This window comes from Pelmatolapia mariae, linkage group LG3_W (genome assembly GCF_036321145.2).
Source record: "Pelmatolapia mariae isolate MD_Pm_ZW linkage group LG3_W, Pm_UMD_F_2, whole genome shotgun sequence".
Lineage (NCBI taxonomy): Eukaryota > Metazoa > Chordata > Actinopteri > Cichliformes > Cichlidae > Pelmatolapia > Pelmatolapia mariae.
In genome coordinates, this window is record NC_086229.1 from 45738487 (window position 1) to 45761229 (window position 22743).

General features: G+C 42.5%; 1 long non-coding RNA gene across 2 annotated transcripts; it reads right to left on the reverse strand.

The window, feature by feature from the left end:
* Nucleotides 1-5242: 5242 nt before the first annotated feature.
* Nucleotides 5243-9484, reverse strand: LOC134616656 (uncharacterized). 2 transcript variants are annotated; one of them, XR_010091472.2, is made up of 3 exons: nucleotides 9074-9484; nucleotides 7201-7311; nucleotides 5243-5803 (listed from the first exon to the last, which is right to left on the reverse strand). It is a non-coding gene; the product is annotated as an uncharacterized LOC134616656 (long non-coding RNA). The 2 variants fall into 2 exon arrangements; XR_010091471.2 differs by lacking the exon at nucleotides 5243-5803 and adding an exon at nucleotides 6434-6599 and having other exon boundaries at nucleotides 9074-9481.
* Between the last annotated feature and the right edge of the window lie 13259 nt (nucleotides 9485-22743).

Below are 22743 nucleotides of genomic sequence, written 5' to 3' on the forward strand. Positions count from 1 at the left end.
CTATTATGCGGGAAAAGTTAACCAAGAATTATCAGCCTTTATACTGAACTGACTTTTCTGAAGAAAGCAAGCAGTGAGAGTGTCACGGAGTACATCATACGCGCAGAGACACTCATTACAGCCCTGAGAAATGCTGGAGAGACACTTAGTGATGGTCTGCTTGTAGCGATGGTGTTAAAAGGTTTACCAGAAGCATTTAAACCCTTTTCTGTTCACATAACGCAAAGTGAATCAGAAATCAAGTTTGCGGAATTTAAAACAAAACTCCGCAGTTATGAGGACACTGAGAAAATGTGCTTGGTGGAACAAGAGGATAACATCATGAAGGCGAGAGTGGGAAGGGATCTCAAAACTGGATTATAACTTTCGAGGATGCCAATGTTCACATTTTGTACAGAGAAGACAGATGGTTTGAAAGAGGAGTGAAAGAAGCCATTTATGTCCACTGTGAGCGACCATCTTTGAACAGAGGTGGTGGCTTACGACACCAACTGTCTGCCATCTATAATCCAGTTTTGAGATCCCTTCCCAGACGCCTTAACGCCCACTCACACCCTGGGCCATCTGACCTCAGGAAATACAAAACACTTTTACCCTAACTAGCTTACCTGAGGGAAAGAAAGCAGTGGGGGAAAGCACGGCACGTAGCCAAAGGTTACAACCAGAGTTTTAGAATAGACTATGACGAAACTTTTTCTCCGACTGCTAACCTGACAAGCATAAGAGTATTGATGTAGTGTGCGATACAAGAAAACCTGATCTTGCATCAGATGGATGTATGCCCCCGCTCATCGGGTGGGTGCAGAGGGCCGCCATGGACTCGGAAAAGTATTGTTTTCAAGAATTTAAGTACTTCAATACTTCAAACTAATATTTTACTCTAATATTATTACCACACAATCCAAGGACACACCAACAGCTCAGATTTCTAGAACTATTTAAACAAATGTCAGTCTATCCATTCATTTTCTTCTGAATATTCAATTCAGGTTCACAGTGGGAGGGTGGGGGGCTAGAGCCTGTCCCAGTAATCATAGATAGAGTACACCTGGACAGGTCACCAGTCTGTCAGAGGACTAACAGAGACACAGACATCAGAGTGACAAATCTATTTAAAATTAATGTAAGCTTGCTACAGCTGTATGTATGAACATGTGTTTCTGTGATCACAGTCCACCTCTCAGGAACCTGCAGTTCATTTTTACTCTACTTTAAACAGACAAAAGGCTGATGTGGCTGGTTCAGTAGTCCGATTTAAGTACGATGCCTTTGGCCACAGATTAATCAGGTACATCGCTTTACTGCACTCTTACGTATTTTCCCCACACCTGAATAAAAAATACTGATATTTACATATAACAGCTTCAGCTGATGCAGCCTGACTCAATCTGATTCTAGATGTTCAGCACACACAGAGACACAGAGGTACTGTTTAAAGTTTAGTGTTAACCTGAGTCACTGATCATTTACAGTATTACAGAGTCTGGCAGTCTTTGCATGATGTCCACGTCACTGTAAGTTTCTAGCTGACTCTCAGGTGTGACAGGTGTGCCAGCAGGAAAGAGGCTCAGTAAACCTGCATCCTGAGGTTTGTCATGCAGGATTAAAAGAGCCAGACTTTGTTCAGACAGCTAGGATTGTATTTTACACTGACCCTGGGTCAGTATAATACGGTGTCTGGGAAGTGCAAATCAACAACAAAATAACATTTCCAAAGACACTTTTACATTAAAAAAACAAATAAAAAATTGGCAACAAAATAACATTTCAGAAAACACTTTAACGCAAAGTCCGCAACAAATTAACAAGTGGCTCTTCACGGAAAGGGATTGTCTGAAATACCGGAAGTGACTCAACGATTAGGCTTACTCCATATTTGTAGTACAGAAAAGTGATTTGTAGTCAGCTAAATGAGGGCTTTTCAGAGAAGTAATGTTCAGTTAATGTTTGAAGAGATTTTACAAAAGAGTATGGGTGAGATAATGATGTTCAGATTTTTAAATGTCACTGGGATTTTCTTAAGAAAATATCCAGGCCTTAAAACGGTCACGGTCCACACTCCAGCCCAGCAGGTGGCGGTAAAGCGCCTTTGAATTAGCGGCAGAAGAAGAAGCAGCAGCTAAACGTGGGATGCACAAAAAGGAGTGAAGAGGCTGAAGCTAACGCCACAAAATGGGCAAAACATTTTCTCATTTATGTATGTAGTGCAGCGAGCACCGTCAGGGTAATAAATGTAACGAAGCGCTGTGAGGAGTTAGTTTCTAGACGTTTGTTGTCATCCAAGGTGGCTGAGAGCGTTAGGCAACTAAGCACTGCAGATCTCCTTACGAAAGCTTCTCATTTTAGTATTGCCCTTTAGAGAGTAGAAAGTGGGACTCTTGCGTTTGTCATAATGTGGCATATAGTAGGGTGGACCTTGACGACTGTTTCCCTCTTTTGTTACAGGATTGTGCCATACTGCTGCTGTCTTGTTTTGTTTCGTTCTGTCTTGTTCGATTTTATTCTGTCTTGTTGTGGCCTGTTGTCATCTTACAAACTAGTGATGTGTCGGCCGCGAACGAAACGGCTCTTAGAGCCGGATCTTTGAAGTGAACGACGCAAGACGGCTCCTTATTGGGAGCCGTGGGGTTTTTTTTCTTTCTCTCACCCTCTCTCTCGCACTTTTTTTCCGCTTCACTCCGCACGCGAGCCTTGTGCTTGCATTGGGAAGAGGGGGGAGGGGCGGTAGTTACACTCGGAGTAGCACAGGAACAGAGCGGGAGGGAAAGAGAGAGAAAGAGAGCCAGGGACAACAACGTCACATTAGAAAGGTATAGTGATCCCACAACTCCCACAACTTGGACATTCACATTACTCACACTCTCATAACACATACATATAGGACCTTGGGGGTGGGCATGCTACATGTCATCCAGAAGACCATCAGGGTGTACAACCTCACCCCTGGCGTCGTTGCCCACCTCTCAATTTTAAATACACGTATACACTGAGGGCTATCAGGAGGGGCTATGCGCTTACCTGCTGCTCTCTGGCAGGTAGCTCCATGCCCCCCTGGGTTTTAAATGCACCTTAGAACACACATGCATCAACACTACATGTGAGCGGGCGGAGGGAGGTTTGGAGTCTTCACACACCCCTGTTCTCTGTTGCCTGTTGGGGCGGGGGGGCTGGGAGGAGGAGTTGGCCATCCGATTGGGGTCTGGAATATGGGGCCTCCCTGCTGCTGCGGAGTCGGGGCAGTCTGCTTCTCTCCACCCCAGGGAAGAGGGTAGCACTACCTGGGTCTGGGTGCAGTTTCCCCCTCCAGGGGCAAGGGTACCTAGACCTGGGGTATAGAGTACGCTTGGGGAGTGTGATTGTGTGTACAGTGTCTATTTATGTTTGTCTCCACGTTGGGTGAATGCTGAGTAATTGCATATGAGAGCATGAGGGTGGGAATGGATGTTTGTATCTGTGTGTGCCTGTTTGTTTGTGTCTATATGTCAGGTCGGCTTTCAGACGTCACCTCTCTAGGGACATCTCAGGCCCTCTATGGTATGGAGGCCTATCTCCCCCCACCACTCCCCCAGCCAGTGGCAGACGCCCTCAGACATCGGTGCATTGGTGGTTCTTTGTGTCCGGTGCTGGGCGTCCAGGTACTCACCGGCTCACTCCTGGTGGCTGCTTGTTGGGGCCTGGAGCCTGGGGCTCGCTCGGGCTCCTTCGGGGGTGGGGTGCCCTCGGCCTCTCGGCCTGGGGCTCGGTCACTCTGGCACAGCTGGCTGGAGCTCACTGGCACGTCACTGCAATATGGAAGAAATATAGTGTCATCAGAACCCAACTATTTTTAGACATTGAATTTATAACACTGAATTTTTATCCTCCAAATTTCCCTGCAAAAAATATTCACCTGCAAAAATTCGCCTGCAAAAAATTCACCTGCAAAAATTCACCTGCAAAAATTCACCTGCAAAAAATTCAACTGCAAAAATTCACCTGCAAAAAATTCACCTGCAAAAATTCACCTGCAAAAATTCACCTGCAAAAAATTCAACTGCAAAAATTCACCTGCAAAAAATTCACCTGCAAAAATTCACCTGCAAAAAATTCACCTGCAAAAATTCACCTGCAAAAATTCAACTGCAAAAATTCACCTGCAAAAGTGATGACCTTAAATGACCCAAGCCAGAGCAATCAGCACTAGATCGAGTCGAGCGGCTCTCAGCCAATTAAATTACGCTGTTTGATCACATGACATCGTTAGCCAGCAGTGTGTCTCCTAGAAGATAGCTGTTTAGAGGTGAGGGATTAAGGCTGTATCCCAATTCAGGGGCTGTATCCCAATTCAGGGTCTGCAGCCTTAAAGTACGCAGCCTCAACGATCCTCAAGGGCCGCGTACTCAAAGACCGCTAAGGCCGGAAGTGCGAGGCTCGTGAAATGGGACGGTCTAGCCTCCGTCGCGCTGCCCAGGTTGCCTAGCAACCATAACACCAACCGCTGGAAACGTTTCATACAGCTTTGTTTGACAGAAATGAAGGAGAACATATTTTGTTCGTGTGTTTGTTTCTACACGAGCTTTGTGTGATTTAATAAGTATCTGAGGCTGAGACCACAGGACTGTAAAACATGATTGTTGGCCTTCATATCTGTACTGAACAGTCATTTAGGATTAGCTAGTAAATAACAATTAGCCAATGTTGTTCATGAGACTAAAGTCAGTGTAAATATGATATGGCCAATATTATAGTTATTATATTAATCATTATAAGTTATTACAGCAGTGAGTTTGAACTCTCAAATCAAATCACTTCTATTGTCACATCACATGTGCAGGTACACTGGTACAGCACATGTGAGTGAAATTCATGTGAGTGAACTCTGTGTCTAACACTGAGCTTCAGTAAAGATTCAAGTTCCAGTTATTTATAAGTCCTATCACCTTAAATCTTCACTCAAAGACAAATATGTTTGACAGTGTATATGTATTATATATAAGAGACAAATGTTGTTCGTTTGATATGTTGGCATTACTAAATTTGGCTCAATGCTCACATATATGTGTAAAAAGAAAATGTACGAGCTGTGATAACTGTTGCTGATAGAATGAAGAGTAGACTGATATATGAAATATTCCTTTATTGGGTGAGAAAATCAGACCATGTCATAACTGCTTTAAGTCATACAGAATAGATATCAGAGCCTTAAACAGACTGACTTCTGCTAAATGGGTCAAACTGGGCACAAAGTATACAAACACATAACATCCTTATAGAATATGATGTAACACTATAGATCAACTTACCTCTGAGTATATAAAGCATATAAACAATTACAGCAATATGATGCAACAAACACAGCAGTACTACTAATCCAAAATACTCAAAGCTTCATAGAACTGAAACAAACATTTATTTTTAGCTCCATTCTGCTGCTGATACATACTTTAGGTTTCTGAATATTAAACTTGTTGCTGCCTTTCATAGTGTGTAACTTGAAGGCCCTGAGTACTTTCTCCCACACTGAAAACACTGGAATGATAACATTATTTGAACATTACCTAATAAGACTGATTCAGGACAGACAATTAGTTATTTTAAACTTTTCTAGCAGTCCTTCACAAACAGGGAACAGTCTGTCTATTCTCTCCATCTGTCAGCTGCTGCTGGCTCTTCCTCCTCCTCTTCCTCACACACTGCTGAGTTTGTCCTGGTGGATCATCAGGGGTGCAAAGCCTCACAGATGATGTGCAGCAGTGGGTCCCTCAGTCTGTCCTCACTCTGGACACTTGCAGTCGTCACACATGGAAATCAAATGTGTGATAAGCTGCAGGATTCAAACACAAGTGTAACTTATAAATACATGTTCATACTTTTATTACACAATCAGAAAGAAAGAAACAGAGAGAGAGTGCAGGACAGACAGACAGGTGACAGTCTCAGGTGTATACACTGCTACAAAACAGCAAAAGAGAAGGAGGATTTAGTGTTTGTGTTATTACGAGTGCTAAACAAGAAGAGTTCCAGATGGTACAGTGGACACATGTGTGACTCCTGTGATTAAAGCATCTTTCTTTCAGCTTAACGAGTGAACCGTCAGCTCGTTCAAACACACGTTAAAGTCCGTTTGGCTCGACACCACCAAACAGAGGCAGCAATATAACATAGCTAACATTAACAGTGCAGTGAATCCTGCTTGTGCCGTCATATTCAGGACTGCAAACCGAGCAGCATCACTGACTTTCAGCTTGTTGTGTTTGTGGATTTATGGCTGACTTTAATTATCCATAAAATCATCACATTCTCTGTAAGAGAATCAATGAGTACTAAAAATGTGCACCTTTACCTGTGTGTTTTCTGGAACAGGAACAGGGTAATATCTGTGACCCAACTCCCACAGCTGGTTGGGACTCATGTTGTTTTCTGTTCGCAGTGGATGGTTGTCCCACCCACTGCAAAATGTATTAAAATTATCCTCTAGTCGAGGAAGAAAGATGTAATGGCAGCAAAAGAGGTGTGCAGCATTTGAAATGTCAAGAAGGCCTTCTTCCTCAGGGTTGTGAAGAACATCGTAGTAAATGCATGTAACGGCCACCCAGAGGTCTCTCCACAGTCGCTCTATTCTGAAATAATATATAAAAAATATTTAAATTAGGTATGGCCTTTCTTTGGTGTGTATGAGAAATTCCCTGCTTGTTTCTAACCCTACATGAAATGTGTGCATGACAACAGTAATAATACATTATCAGGGCATGTAGGAAGGACCCAGGCATATCACTTAAAAGGTGTCAAAAGGGTTGTGATGATCAGTGGCAATACATGAGATGACAACCAGACCATTAACACAGAATGAACATTCTTGGAAGGAAGTAACAGACTGGAAAAGGTGTGTGAATAACTAAAAATAGGGCAGAGTCCTGAAGGCTCTTTGGGGTTTGTAGGACCTGTCCAATATTTTCTTCCTTGAGGGGTAAATAATGGAAATTGAAAGAAACAACAACAACAACAAAAAACAAAACAAAACAAAAAACACCTGACACATATCAGACAATATATCCTGCTGGATAGGGCACTGTTCTCTAAAGACATATTACTATAAAACTTTTTTCATAAAACTATACCCTTTAAATGTTTATGTATTTTTAAATAATGGAAATAAAGCTGCAACACCTTCCATCTTATGTCAGAAACATTTGAGGTTGACAGTATTTTATGAGAACAAACCTTTGATTGTGCTCACTCATTCCTGAAATGAAACTGCCTCTTCCTGTGCCACGAACAGTAAACATCAGCCGTGCAACCTCCACATTTTCCCATCCGTGGTTGCCACGAACCCTGAAAACAAAGAAGAGTACCCCAAAACATTCGAAGCTTTAAACAAATTTAGATCTGATGATAAAGAACAACTTATGCCTTAATCAGAGTGTTTTTAAAAAATGTAAAAGAATCCTTAAAGTCTTTGATTGCTACTGCTCTAGAAGGCATAAAACATGAATTGTCTCATGAATGCACTTTCCAGCATGTGTCAGTATGAAGTTTAATTTAACACAGCTGTTAAAACATTTTTCAGGATTTACCGGGTTGATAACAATTATTTAGATTTATTGAATTTATAGGAAATTACACAAGTGCCATCTTGTATCATTATGATCTGTGTAAAGAGACAATTTTAAGAATACTTTTGCAAAAACACGTTAAAGTTGGAAGTAATTGGCCGATGTTCCAATCTTGAAGATCAGCTGTGCCCATTTGTTGCACATTGTGGGAATGGAGAAGTTGAGGCCCTTGCAGGCTCCCCACAATTTTCCCCAAACTGAGCGACCCAGCTAATTCAACACCTTTACTAAGCAGTGCTGTTATGTAATTGGATACAAGGGGTGAGATAGTAATATTTTCCCTCCTTGGTTGTAGCTCCCTGACATTACAAGGGTAATCATTTTATGATGTCGGGTTCAGTGTTACACCAGGATTTCAAATACAATATCATCATCAATAAGAATTAGTATTATCATTTCAGAATTGTAGGTAACCACTTTTAAATGCCATAGACTACTTATTTGTTTAATTTGATGTATTCACTCTAGGAGAGCGCAGAGGGAATATCCCGTTTAACTTATGCTATCTGTTTAAGTTTAGATAGTATTTGTAAAGATATTGACCATATCCTTTTCTGAAAGTGTGGATATAATGGATGGGGTAAGGTACTGGCATGCCACAACTTTATAGTTGTTAAATTCTGGGTACAAGTATACATGCCCATCTTGTACATGTTTTTTTAATATTATTATTATTATTATTCTCATCATCATCATCATCATCATCATCACCATCACCATCCTACCCAATTACATGTTTCTTTTAATCAGGTTATGCTGTTTTAATGACTTAACAGTATAATTTACATTGTGTTCCTTTAATTTTCCCTAATTGTATGTTATATTAATCCCATATTTCCGTTTTAATATTTCTAATGTTTGCATTGTTTTCTTCACTGCCTGGTCTGCCTCTGTCTCGCCTGTATGGATGCATTTACACCTAAATTTCCCCAACAAATGATGTTTTAATTCACCACTATTTCAGTGAAACACGAGTCTCCCATCTTCCTGCTACCGGTCTCGTGTTTTTGTTCACCAAAGCACACACCAACTTCATACTGACGGACATATCACTGCCCTATTCCCGCCTTGCCTGACCGTGTTTTGTGGCTTTGGTTGGTTCACTTCTCCTCACTCTTCCCCATTCTTGTCATTAAATCAGGCCGTTCTGCAACCATGGCAGCCATTCACTCTATGGCTTTATTCATAGTGTATTTTACCCCTTAACCCAATGCCGTTCTCGTTTCCCACATTATATTTGCAGTGTTCGTCTATCTATCAATATCTGCGGATTATGGTTTTGTACCGAGTATCCTATTTTGTAGAGCACAGCATGTAAAGGTTAGCTCGGTTAGCAGGATGCTAGCATGTAGCGCTTAGTGAGACACGCATCAGACGAGTTGAGCAAAGACCCCGTCTGTGTACCTTATACGTGACCAACGGATTTAAATAAAATTAACGTTTCAAAAGACAAACTTGAAGATAAAATGCAATACACTTACCGGAGAACCGCCAGGGTTTGCCGCTGCCATCATGCCGCTCCTGAATTCAAAACTGCCTCTGCAGACAGGCAGGGGAGGCGCGGAACTTTTCTTTGAGTTAGTCAAACGTTTTCCTCAGTTCGAGTAGATGATAAAATAAAAGAAAAATGAATGGTATTTTAAGTAGGACTAGGCGTTCTGTAATGATCTCTATTTAGGAGAAAAACTTAATCACTCACCTCTAAACAGCTCTCTTTTCAGAAGACACTGCCGGCTAACATGTCATGTGATCAAACAGCGTAATTTAATTGGCTGAGAGCCGCTCGACTCGATCTAGTGCTGATTGCTCTGGCTTGGGTCATTTAAGGTCATCACTTTTGCAGGTGAATTTTTGCAGTTGAATTTTTGCAGGTGAATTTTTGCAGGTGAATTTTTTGCAGGTGAATTTTTGCAGTTGAATTTTTTGCAGGTGAATTTTTGCAGGTGAATTTTTGCAGGTGAATTTTTTGCAGGTGAATTTTTGCAGTTGAATTTTTTGCAGGTGAATTTTTGCAGGTGAATTTTTGCAGGTGAATTTTTTGCAGGCGAATTTTTGCAGGTGAATATTTTTTGCAGGGAAATTTGGAGGATAAAAATTCAGTGTTATAAATTCAATGTCTAAAAATAGTTGGATTCTGATGACACTATATTTCTTCCATAATCAAAAAGGCCCTTGTTTTGCCTGAATAATAATAATAATAATAATAATATTAATAATAATAATAAGAAGAAACGGATCAGATACAATAGGGCCTTCGCACTCTCGGTGCTCGGGCCCTAATAATAAGAAACGGAGCAGATACAATAGGGCCTTCGCACTCTCGGTGCTCGGGCCCTAATAATAAGAAACGGAGCAGATACAATAGGGCCTTCGCACTCTCGGTGCTCGGGCCCTAATAATTAAAGCTGCAAGCAGCGTTATGAGGGCCCTCGCACCCCTAGCGCATCGAGCCACGCCTTACACCTAAAACCAGCACGTCCGATCTGATGTCACATTGATGGAATTCATGCATTTAACCACCAGCTAACATTTCATCTCATTCAATCATGATTATAGTCCTCCCACAAGGTGGCGCTCTAACCATTACTGACAAATGGCATAACAAACATTTCCGAGCTCGAGTCCCATCATGCCTGTGAAGTTTCGGAGAGATTGGACATTGTGCTTTTTGAGTGACAGTAGATTACTGCTTTTTGGCGAGTGATTGAAACTCCACGTGCCGCCATGACCACCCCGTTTCCCTGAACGTAAAAAGCTTCGCAATTTAACATCACAAATGTCTTTAGATTCCACACACAGGAAATCGTGCCAATATGATAAAATCCCTTGGAGGAGTTCGTCAAAGTATGCGGCCTGAAAAGAGGGGAAAATGTCGCCAAAATTACACATTAATTTTAAAATGGCTGACTTCCTGTTGGATTTGGGATATTGCTCCAAGAGACTTTTTTGTACATCTTGATATCTCCTATAAGCATACCAGGTTTCAGACTCATACATAAAACACAGGGCAGGGGCTGTTGTTTTGAAATTTTGTAGGGGGCGCTGTGGAGCCATTTTGCGGTATTCAATGAAAATGGCAAAATAACAAGAAAGCACTCATCACATTGGAGGTGTGCGCCAAATTTCACGACATTTTAAACTTTCCAAGCCCCTCAAGAACCAGCTAACATTTCATCTCATTCAATCATGGTTATAGTCGTCCCACTAGGTGGCGCTCTAACCATTACTGACAAATGGCATAACAAACATTTCCGAAGTCGAGTCTCATCACGCCTGCGACTTTTGGGAGAGATTGGACATTGTGTTTTTGAGTGACAGCAGATTACTGCTTTTTGGCGAGTGATTTAAACTCCACGTGCCGCCATGACCACCCCGTTTCCCTGAACGTAAAAAGCTTCGCAATTTAACATCACAAAGGTCTTTAGATTCCACACACAGGAAATCGTGCCAATATGATAAAATCCCTTGGAGGAGTTCGTCAAAGCATGCGGCCTGAAAAGAGGGGAAAATGTCGCCAAAATTACACATTAATTTTAAAATGGCTGACTTCCTGTTGGATTTGGGATATTGCTCCAAGAGACTTTTTTGTACATCTTGATATCTCCTATAAGCGTACCAGGTTTCAGACTCATACATAAAACACAGGGCAGGGGCTGTTGTTTTGAAATATTGTAGGGGGCGCTGTGGAGCCATTTTGCGGTATTGAATGAAAATGGCAAAATAACAAGAAAGCACTCATCACATTGGAGGTGTGCGCCAAATTTCACGACATTTTAAACTTTCCAAGCCCCTCAAGAGCCACTTCATTGTTCATGGTGAACCGCGTTGCCACCAGGGTGCGCCGTTCAGTTTAAAGTCACAATTTTCTCACTGAATCATCATGAGGGACTGATGGTGATATTCACCGCTTTTGAAGTGGCCACGATTAACCTGTGAAAATCAGTACAACAAAATGAAAGACATGACATTTCCTGTTGCCACTAGGTGGCGCTCTTCGTATTCCTGACAATGGGCACATCAATCTGTTCAGGGCGGGTCTGTTATCATGCCTATAAAGTCTGGTTCTGATCAGACTGGATTTCATTGAGTTATACTAATTTGTTTCTTCATGGCGAGACATCAATGTTTGCCATTCTGCAGGGGTCACACCCTCTCGCGAAAACTCACAGTTTTCACTGTAACCCAAGACCAACTCCTTAAGGCTTTCCTGGAGAAATTTGAGGCTTCAGATGTCACCCATAACACTACTGTATACCAAAGTGTAAAACATGACATTTCCTTTTCCCACTAGGTGGCGCTCTCCCTGGTGTCAAATATGGCAGTTGAAATATGTTCAGGGGTGGAGCCTTATCATATGTGTGCTCTTTGGTCCAGGTCGGACCATGTATGACAGAATGAGAGGCAATAAGATTTTCATGGCGAGTCATCGAAATTCGCCGTGGCGCCACGGCCTCACCGTATCGCAAAAACTCAAAAGCTCCGCAATTTAACATGGCCCAGGTGTGTAGTTGAAACTGACCAAAGATGAAGCTTATACGACCAAATCCCAAGGAGGAGTTCGAAAAAGTTCGAGGCATGGAAATGGCAAAATTAGAGCCAAAATGTCACCTTCACTTGCAAATGGCGGACTTCCTGTTGGGTTTGCGTCAATGGTCCCACTGACTTTTTTGTTTGTCTTGGCATAATACACATGTGTGCCAAATTTCATACATGTAGCTCCAACGATGTGTACGTAGGGCTGCATTTAACAAGGCATAGGTGGCGCTACAGAGCCATTTCCCAGTGCTCATATGTAAAACCATTAAAATACAAATTTTTTCACCAGACCTGGCATGTGTGCAAAATTTCATGAGTTTTTGAGCATGTTTAGGCCCTCAAATAGGAACTTGTTTTGCCTGAATAATAATAATAATAATAATTAAAGCTGCAAGCAGCGTTATGAGGGCCCTCGCACCCCGGCACGTCGAGGCACGCCCATCACCGAAAACCAGCACGTCAGATCTGATGTCACATTGATGGAATTCATGCATTTAACCACCAGCTAAAATTTCATCTCATTCAATCATGATTATAGTCGTCCCACTAGGTGGCGCTCTAATCATTACTGACAAATGGCATAACAAACATTTCCGAGGTCGAGTCTCATCACGCCTGCGACCTTTGGGAGAGATTGGACATTGTGTTTTTGAGTGACAGCAGATTACTGCTTTTTGGCGAGTGATTGAAACTCCACGTGCCGCCATGACCACCCTGTTTCCCTGAATGTAAAAAGCTTCGCAATTTAACGTCACAAAGGTCTTTAGATTCCCCACCCTGCAGATCGCGTGAATCTGATGAAAACCCTTGGAGGAGTTCGTCAAAGTACGTTGCCTGAAAAGAGGGGAAAATGTCGCAAAAATTACACATTAATTTTAAAATGGCTGACTTCCTGTTGGATTTGGGATATTGCTCCAAGAGACTTTTTTGTACATCTTGATATCTTCCATAAGCTTACCAGGTTTCAGACTCATACATAAAACACAGAGCAGGGGCTGTTGTTTTGAATATTTGTAGGGGGCGCTGTGGAGCCATTTTGCGCTATTCAATGAAAGTGATCACATAACCAGAAAGCCCTCTTCACATTGGAGGTGTGGCCCAAATTTGAAGACTTTTTAAACTTTCCAAGCCCCTCAAAAGCCACTTCATTATTCATGGTGAACCGCGTTGCCACCAGGGTGCGCCGTTCAGTTTAAAGTCACAATTTTCTCACTGAAGCATCATGAGGGACTGATGGTGATATTCACCGCTTTTGAGGTGGCCACGATGAACCCGTGAAAATCAGTACAACAAAATGAAAGACACGACATTTCCTGTTGCCACTAGGTGGCGCTCTACGTATTCCTGACAATGGGCATATCAATCTGTTCAGGGCGGGTCTGACATCATCCCTGTAAAGTCTGGTACTGATCAGACTGGATTTCATTGAGTTATACTAATTTGTTTCTTCATGGCGAGACATCAACGTTCGCCATGCTGCAGGGGTCACACCCTTTCGCGAAAACTCACAGTTTTCACTGTAACCCAAGACCAACTCCTTAAGGCTTTCCTGGAGAAATTTGAGACTGCAGATGTCACCCATCACAATACTGTACCCCAAAGTGTAAAACATGACATTTCCTGTTCCCACTAGGTGGCGCTGTCCCTGGTGTCAAATATGGCAGTTGAAATATGTTCAGGGGTGGAGCCTTATCATATGTGTGCTCTTTGGTCCACGTCGGACCATGTATGAGGGAATGAGAGACAATAAGATTTTCATGGCGAGTCATCGAAATTCGCCGTGGCGCCACGTCCTCACCGTATCACTAAAACTCAAAAGCTCCGCAATTTAACATGGCCCAGGTGTGTAGTTGGCACTGTCCAAATATGAAGTTTCTATGACAAAATCCCAAGGAGGAGTTCGAAAACGTTCGAGGCATGGAAATGGCAAAATTAGAGTCAAAATGTCACCTTCACTTCGAAATGGCGGACTTCCTGTTGGGTTTGCGTCAATGGTCCCACAGACTTTTTTGTTCGTCTTGGCATGAAACACATGTGTGCCAAATTTCATACATGTAGCTCAAAAGATGTGTTCGTAGGGCTGCATTTAACAACGCATAGGTGGCGCTACAGAGCCATTTCCCAGTGCTCATATATAAAACCATTAAAATACAAAATTTTTCACCAGACCTGGCATGTGTGCAAAATTTCATGAGTTTTTGAGCATGTTAAAGCCCTCAAAAAGGCAATTCATTTCAATGAAAAATAATAATAATAATAATAATAATAATAATAATAATAATAATAATAATAATAATAATAATAATAATAAACAGAGCAGATACAATAGGGCCTTCGCACTCTCGGTGCTCGGGCCCTAATTAAAGCTGCAAGCAGCGATATGAGGGCCCTCGCACCCCAGCACGTCGAGCCAAGCCCAACACCTAAAACCAAGCACGTCCGATCTGATGTCACATTGATGGAATTCATGCATTTAACCACCAGCTAAAATTTCATCTCATTCAACCATTATTATAGTCGTCCCACTAGGTGGCACTCTAACCATTACGGACAAATGGCATAACAAACATTTCCGAGCTCGAGTCTCATCACACTTGCGACCTTTGGGAGAGATTGGACATTGTGTTTTTGACTGACAGCAGATTACTGCTTTTTGGCGAGTGATTGAAACTCCATGTACCGCCATGACCACCCCGTTTCCCTGAACGTAAAAAGCTTCGCAATTTAACATCACAAAGGTCTTTAGATTCCACAGACAGGAGATCGCGCCAATGTGATGAAATCCCTTGGAGGAGTTCGTCAAAGAACGGTGCCTGAAAAGAGGGGAAAATGGTGCCAAAATTACACATTAATTTTTAAATGGCTGACTTCCTGTTGGATTTGGGATATTGCTCCAAGAGACTTTTTTGTACATCTTCATATCTCCTATAAGCTTACCAGGTTTCAGACTCATAGATAAAGCACAGAGCAGGGGCTGTTGTTTTGAAATTTTGTAGGGGGCGCTGTGGAGCCATTTTGCACTATCCATGGAAAGTGATCACATAACAAGAAAGAGTTCATCACATTGGAGGTGTGTGCCAAATTTCAAGACATTTTAAACTTTCCAAGCCCCTCAAAAGCCACTTCACCTTTCATGGTGAACTGCGTTGCCACTAGGGTGCGCCGTTCAGTTTAAAGTCACAATTTTCTCACTGAAGCATCACGAGGGACTGATGGTGATATTCACCGCTTTTCAGGTGGCCACGATGAACCTGTGAAAATCAGTGCAACAAAATGAAAGACATGACATTTTCTGTTGCCACTAGGTGGCGCTCTACGTATTCCTGTCAATGGGCACATCAATCTGTTCAGGGCGGGTCTGTTATCATGCCTATAAAGTCTGGTTCTGATCAGACTGGATTTCATTGAGTTATACTAATTTGTTTCTTCATGGCGAGACATCAATGTTCGCCATGCTGCAGGGGTCACACCCTCTGACGAAAACTCACAGTTTTCACTGTAACCAAGGACCAACTCCTTAAGGCTTTCCTGGAGAAACTTGAGACTTCAGATGTCACCCATCACATTTCTGTACACCAAAGTGTAAAACATGACATTTCCTGTTCCCACTAGGTGGCGCTGTCCCTGTTGTTAAATATGGCAATTGAAATATGTTTAGGGGTGGAGCCTTATCATATGTGTGCTCTTTGGTCCAGGTCGGACCATGTATGACAGAATGAGAGGCAATAAGATTTTCATGGCGAGTCATCGAAATTCGCCGTGGCGCCACGGCCTCACCGTATCGCGAAAACTCAAAAGCTCCGCAATTTAACATGGCCCAGGTGTGTAGTGTACACTGACCAAAGATGAAGCTTATACAACCAAATTCCAAGGAGGAGTTCGAAAAAGTTCGAGACATGGAAATGGCAAAATTGGAGCCAAAATGTGACCTTCAATCCAAAATGGCGGACTTCCTGTTGGGTTTGCGTCAATGGGCCCACAGACTTTTTTGTTCGTCTTGGCATGACACACATGTGTGCCAAATTTCATCCATGTAGCTCAAATGATGTGTTCGTAGGGCTGCATTTAACAAGGCATAGGTGGCGCTACAGAGCCATTTCCAAATGCTCATATGTAAAATCATTAAAATATAAAATTTTTCACCAGACCTGGCATGTGTGCAAAATTTCAAGAGTTTTTGAGCATGTTAAAGCCCTCAAAAAGGCCCTTGTTTTGCCTGAATAATAATAATAATAATAACTAGGTGGCGCTCTAACCATTACTGATAAATGGCATAACAAACATTTCCGAGCTCGAGTCTCATCACGCCTTTGAAGTTTCGGAGAGATTGGACATTGTGTTTTTGAGTGACAGCAGATTACTGCTTTTTGGCAAGTGATTGAAACTCAACGTGCCGCCATGACCACCCCGTTTCCCTAAACGTAAAAAGCTTCGCAATTTAACATCACAAAGGTCTTTGGATTCCACGCACTTGAGATCGCATAAATCTAATGAAATCCCTTGGAGGAGTTCGTCAAAGAACGGTGCCTGAAAAGAGTGGAAAATGTCGCCAAAATTACACATTCATTTTAAAATGGCTGACTTCCTGTTGGATTTGGGATATTGCTCCAAGAGACTTTTTTGTACATCCTGATATCTTCCATAAGCTTACCAGGTTTCAGACTCATACATAAAACACAGAGCAGGGGCTGATGTTTTGAAATATTGTAGGGGGCGCTATTCAATGAAAATGGTAAAATAACAAGAAAGCGCTCATCACATTGGAGGTGTGCGCCAAATTTGAAGACTTTTCAAACTTTCCAAGCCTCTCAAAAGCCACTTCAATGGTCATGGTGAACAGCGTTGCCACCAGGGTGCGCCGTTCAGTTTAAAGTCACAATTTTCTCACTGAAGCATCATGAGGGGCTGATGGTGATATTCACCACTTTTCAGGTGGCCACGATGAACCTGTGAAAATCAGTACAACAAAATGAAAGACATGACATTTCCTGTTGCCACTAGGTGGCGCTCTACGTATTCCTGACAATGGGCACATCAATCTGTTCAGGGCGGGCCGGACATCATCCCTGTAAAGTCTGGTTCTGATCAGATTGGATTTCATTGAGTTACACTAATTTGTTTCTTCATGGCGAGACATCAATGTTCGCCATGCTGCTGGGGTCACACCCTTTCGCGAAAACTCACACTTTTCACTGTAACCAAGACCAACTCCTTAAGGCTTTCCTGGAGAAATTTCAGGCTTCAGATGTCACCCATAACACTACTGTACACCAAAGTGTAAAACATGACATTTCCTCTTCCCACTAGGTGGCGCTGTCCCTGGTGTCAAATATGGCAGTTGAAATATGTTCAGGGGTGGAACCTTATCATATATCTGCTCTTTGGTCCAGGTCGGACCATGTATGACAGTTTGAGAGGCAATAAGATTTTCATGGCGAGTCATCGAAATTCGCCATGGCGCCACGGGCTCACCGTATCACGAAAACTCAAAAGCTCCGCAATTTAACATCGCCCAGGTGTATAGTTGACACTGACCAAATATGAAGCTTATACGACCAAATCCCAAGGAGGAGTTCGAAAAAGTTCAAGGCATGGAAATGGCAAAATTAGAGCCAAAATGTCACATTCAATCCAAAATGGCGGACTTCCTGTTGGGTTTGCGTCAATGGGCCCACAGGCTTTTTTGTTCGTCTTGGCATGATACACATGTGTGCCAAATTTCATATATGTAGCTCCAACGATGTGTTCGTAGGGCTGCATTTAACAACACATAGGTGGCGCTACAGAGCCATTTCCCAGTGCTCATGTGTAAAACCATTAAAATACAAAATTTTTCACCTGACCTGGCATGTGTGCAAAATTTCATGAGTTTTTGAGCATGTTTAGGCCCTCAAAAAGGCCCTTGTTTTGCCTGAATAATAATAATAATAATAATAATAATAATAATAAGAAGAAACGGAGCAGATACAATAGGGCCTTCGCACTCTCGGTGCTCGGGCCCTAATAAGAAGAAGAAGAAGAAGAAGAAGAAGAAGAAACGGAGCAGATACAATAGGGCCTTCGCACTCTCGGTGCTCGGGCCCTAATTAAAGCTGCAAGTAGCGATACGAGGGCCCTCGCACCCCTTGCACGTCGAGGCACGCTCAACACCTAAAACCAGCACGTCCGATCTGATGTCATATTGATGGAATTCATGCATTTAACCACCAGCTAACATTTCATCTCATTCAATCATGATTATAGTCGTCCCACTAGGTGGCGCTCTAACTATTACTGACAAATGGCATAACAAACATTTCCGGGCTCGAATCTCATCATGCCTGCGACGTTTGGAGAAGATTGGACATTGTGTTTTTGAGTGACAGCAGATTACAGCTTTTTGGTGAGTGATTGAAACTCTACGTGCCGCCATGACCACCCTGTTTCCCTGAACGTAAAAAGCTTCGCAATTTAACATCACAAAGGTCTTTAGATTCCACGCACTGGAGATTGCGGCAATATGATGAAATCTCTTGGAGGAGTTCGTCAAAGAACGAGGCCTGAAAAGAAGGGAAAATGTCGCCAAAATTACACATTAATTTTAAAATGGCTGACTTCCTGTTGGATTTGGGATATTGCTCCAAGAGACTTTTTTGTACATCTTGACATCTCCTATAAGCTTGCCAGGTTTCAGACTCATACATAAAATACAGTACAGGGGCTGTTGTTTTGAAATTTTGTAGGGGGCGCTGTGGAGTCATTTTGTGCTAATCAATGAAAATGATAATATCACGAGAAAGTGCTCTTCACATTGGAGGTGTGCGCCAAATTTCACGACATTTTAAACTTTCCAAGCCCCTCAAAATCCACTTCATCTTTCATGGTGAACTGCGTTGCCACCAGGGTGCGCCGTTCAGTTTAAAGTCACAATTTTCTCACTGAAGCATCACGAGGGACTCATCGTGATATTCACTGCTTTTGAGCTGACCACGATGAAACTGTGAAAATCAGTAAAACAAAATGAAAGCCATGACATTTCCTGTTCCCACTAGGTGGCGCTCTTTGTATTCCTGTCAATGGGCACATCAATCTGTTCACGGCGGGTCTGACATCATGCCTTTAAAGTCTGGTACTGATCAGACTGGATTTCATTGAGTTATACTAATTTGTTTCTTCATGGTGAGACATCAAAGTTCGCCATGCTGCTGGGGTCACACCCTCTGACAAAAACTCACAGTTTTCACTGTAACCCAAGACCAACTCCTTAAGACTTTCCTTTAGAAATTTGAGGCTTCAGATGTCACCCATCACATTACTGTACACCAAAGTGTAAAAGATGACATTTCCTGTTCCCACTAGGTGGCGCTGTCCCTGGTGTTAAATATGGCAGTTGAAATATGTTTAGGGGTGGAGCCTTATCATATGTGTGCTGTTTGGTCCACGTCGGACCATGTATGACAGAATGAGAGACAATAATATTTTCATGGCGAGTCATCGAAATTCGCCGTGGCGCCACGGCCTCACAGTATCACGAAAACTCAAAAGCTCCGCAATTTAATATGGCCCAGGTGTGTAGTTTACACTGACCAAATATGAAGCTTATACGACCAAATTCCAAGGAGGAGTTCGAAAAAGTTCGAGGCATGGAAATGGCAAAATTAGAGCCAAAATGTCACCTTCAATCCAAAATGGCGGACTTCCTGTTGGGATTGCGTCAATGGGCCCACAGACTTTTTTGTTCGTCTTGGCATGATACACATGTGTGCAAAATTTCATACATGTAGCTCAAACGATGTGGTCGTAGGGCTGCATTTAACAAGGTATAGGTGGCGCTACAGAGTCATTTCCCAGTGCTCATATGTAAAACTATTAAAATACAAAATTTTTCACCAGACCTGGGATGTGTGCAAAATTTCATGAGTTTTTGAGCATGTTTAGGCCCTCAAAAAGGCCCTTGTTTTGCCTGAATAATAATAATAATAATAATAATAATAATAATAATAATAATAATAAGAAGAAGAAGAAGAAGAAGAAACAGAGCAGATACAATAGGGCCTTCGCACTCTCGGTGCTCGGGCCCTAATAATAATAATAATAAGAAACGGAGCAGATACAATAGGGCCTTCGCACTCTCGGTGCTCGGGCCCTAATAATAATAATTAAAGCTGCAAGCAACGATATGAGGGCCCTCGCACCCCAGCACGTCGAGCCAAGCCCAACACCTAAAACCAGCGCTTCCGATCTGATGTCACATTGATGGAATTCATGCATTTAACCACCAGCTAAAATTTCATCTCATTCAACCAATATTATAGTCATCCCACTAGGTGGCGCTCTAACCATTACTGACAAATGGTATAACAAACATTTCCGAGCTCGAGTCTCATCACGCTTGCGACTTTTGGGAGAGATTGGACATTGTGTTTTTGAGTGACAGCAGATTACTGCTTTTTGGCGAGTGATTGAAACTCCACGTGCCGACATGACCACCCCGTTTCCCTGAATGTAAAAAGCTTCGCAATTTAACATCACAAAGGTCTTTGGATTCCACACACTGGAGATCGTGTAAATCTGATGAAATCCCTTGGAGGAGTTCGTCAAAGAAAGGTGCCTGAAAAGAAGGGGAAATGTCGCCAAAATTACACGTTAATTTCAATATGGCTGACTTCCTGTTGGATTTGGGATATTGCTCCAAGAGACTTTTTTGTACATCTTGATATCTTCCATAAGCTTACCAGGTTTCAGACTCATACATAAAACACAGAGCAGGGGCTGTTGTTTTGAAATTTTGTAGGGGGCGCTGTGGAGCCATTTTGGGCTATTCAATGAAAATGGTGAAATAAAAAGAAAGCGCTTATAACATTGGAGGTGTGCGCCAAATTTCAAGACTTTTCAAACTTTCCAAGCCACTCAAAAGCCATTTCATCTGTCATGGTGAACTGCATTGCCACCAGGGTGCGCCGTTCAGTTTAAAGTCACAATTTTCTCAGTGAAGCATCATGAGGGACTGATGGTGATATTCACCGCTTTTGAGGTGGCCACGATGAACCTGTGAAAATCAGTACAACAAAATGAAAGACATGACATTTCCTGTTCTCACTAGGTGGCGCTCTACGTATTCCTCACAATGGGCACATCAATCTGTTCAGGGCGGGTCTGACATCATGCCTGTAAAGTCTGGTACGGATCAGATTGGATTTCATTGAGTTACACTAATTTGTTTCTTCATGGCGAGACATCAATGTTCGCCATGCTGCTGGGGTCACACCCTCTGACGAAAAGTCACAGTTTTCCCTGTAACCCAAGACCAACTCCTTAAGGCTTTCCTGGAGAAATTTGAGGCTGCAAATGTCACCCATAAGGATACTGTACACCAAAGTGTAAAACATGACATTTCCTGTTCCCACTAGGTGGCGCTGTCCCTGGTGTCAAATATGGCAGTGGAAATATATTCAGGGGTGGAGCCTTATCATATGTGTGCTCTTTGGTCCACGTCGGACCATGTATGACAGAATGAGAGGCAATAAGATTTTCATGGCGAGTCATCGAAATTCGCCGTGGCGCCACGGCCTCACCGTATCGCGAAAACTCAAAAGCTCCACAATTTAACATGGCCCAGGTGTGTAGTTGAAACTGACCAAAGATGAAGCTTATACGACCAAATCCCAAGGAGGAGTTCGCAAAAGTTCAAGGCATGGAAATGGCAAAATTAGAGCCAAAATGTCACCTTCAATCCAAAATGGCGGACTTCCTGTTGGGTTTGCGTCAATGGTCCCACTGACTTTTTGTTCGTCTTGGCATTATACACATGTTTGCCAAATGTCATACATGTAGCTCAAACGATGTGTTCGTAGGGCTGTATTTAACAAGGCATAGGTGGCGCTACAGAGCCATTTCCTAGTGCTCATACGTAAAACCATTAAAATACAAAATTTTTCACCAGACCTGGCATGTGTGCAAACTTTCATGAGTTTTTGAGCATGTTTAGGCCCTCAAAAAGGCCCTTGTTTTGCCTGAATAATAATAATAATAATAATTAAAGCTGCAAGCAGCGATACAAGGGCCCTCGCACCCCAGCACGTCGAGCCACGCCCAACACCTAAAACCAGCACGTCCCATCTGATGTTACATTGATGGACTTCATGCATTTAACCACCAGCTAACATTTCATCTTATTCAATCATGATTATAGTCGTCCCACTAGGTGGCGCTCTAACCATTACTGACAAATGGCATAACAAACATTTCCGAGGTCAAGTCTAATCACGCCTGCGACCTTTGGGAGAGATTGGACATTGTGTTTTTGAGTGACAGCAGATTACAGGTTTTTGGCGAGTGATTGAAACTCCACGTGCCGCCATGACCACCCCGTTTCCCTGAACGTAAAAAGCTTCGCAATTTAACATCACAAAGGTCTTTGGATTACACACACTGGAGATTGGGTCAATATGATGAAATCCCTTGGAGGAGTTCGTCAAAGAATGAGGCTTGAAAAGAGGGGAAAATGTCGCAGAAATTACACATTAATTTCAAAATGGCTGACTTCCTGTTGGATTTGGGATATTGCTCCAAGAGACTTTTTGTACATCTGGATATCGTCCATAAGCGTACCAGGTTTCAGACTCATACATAAAAC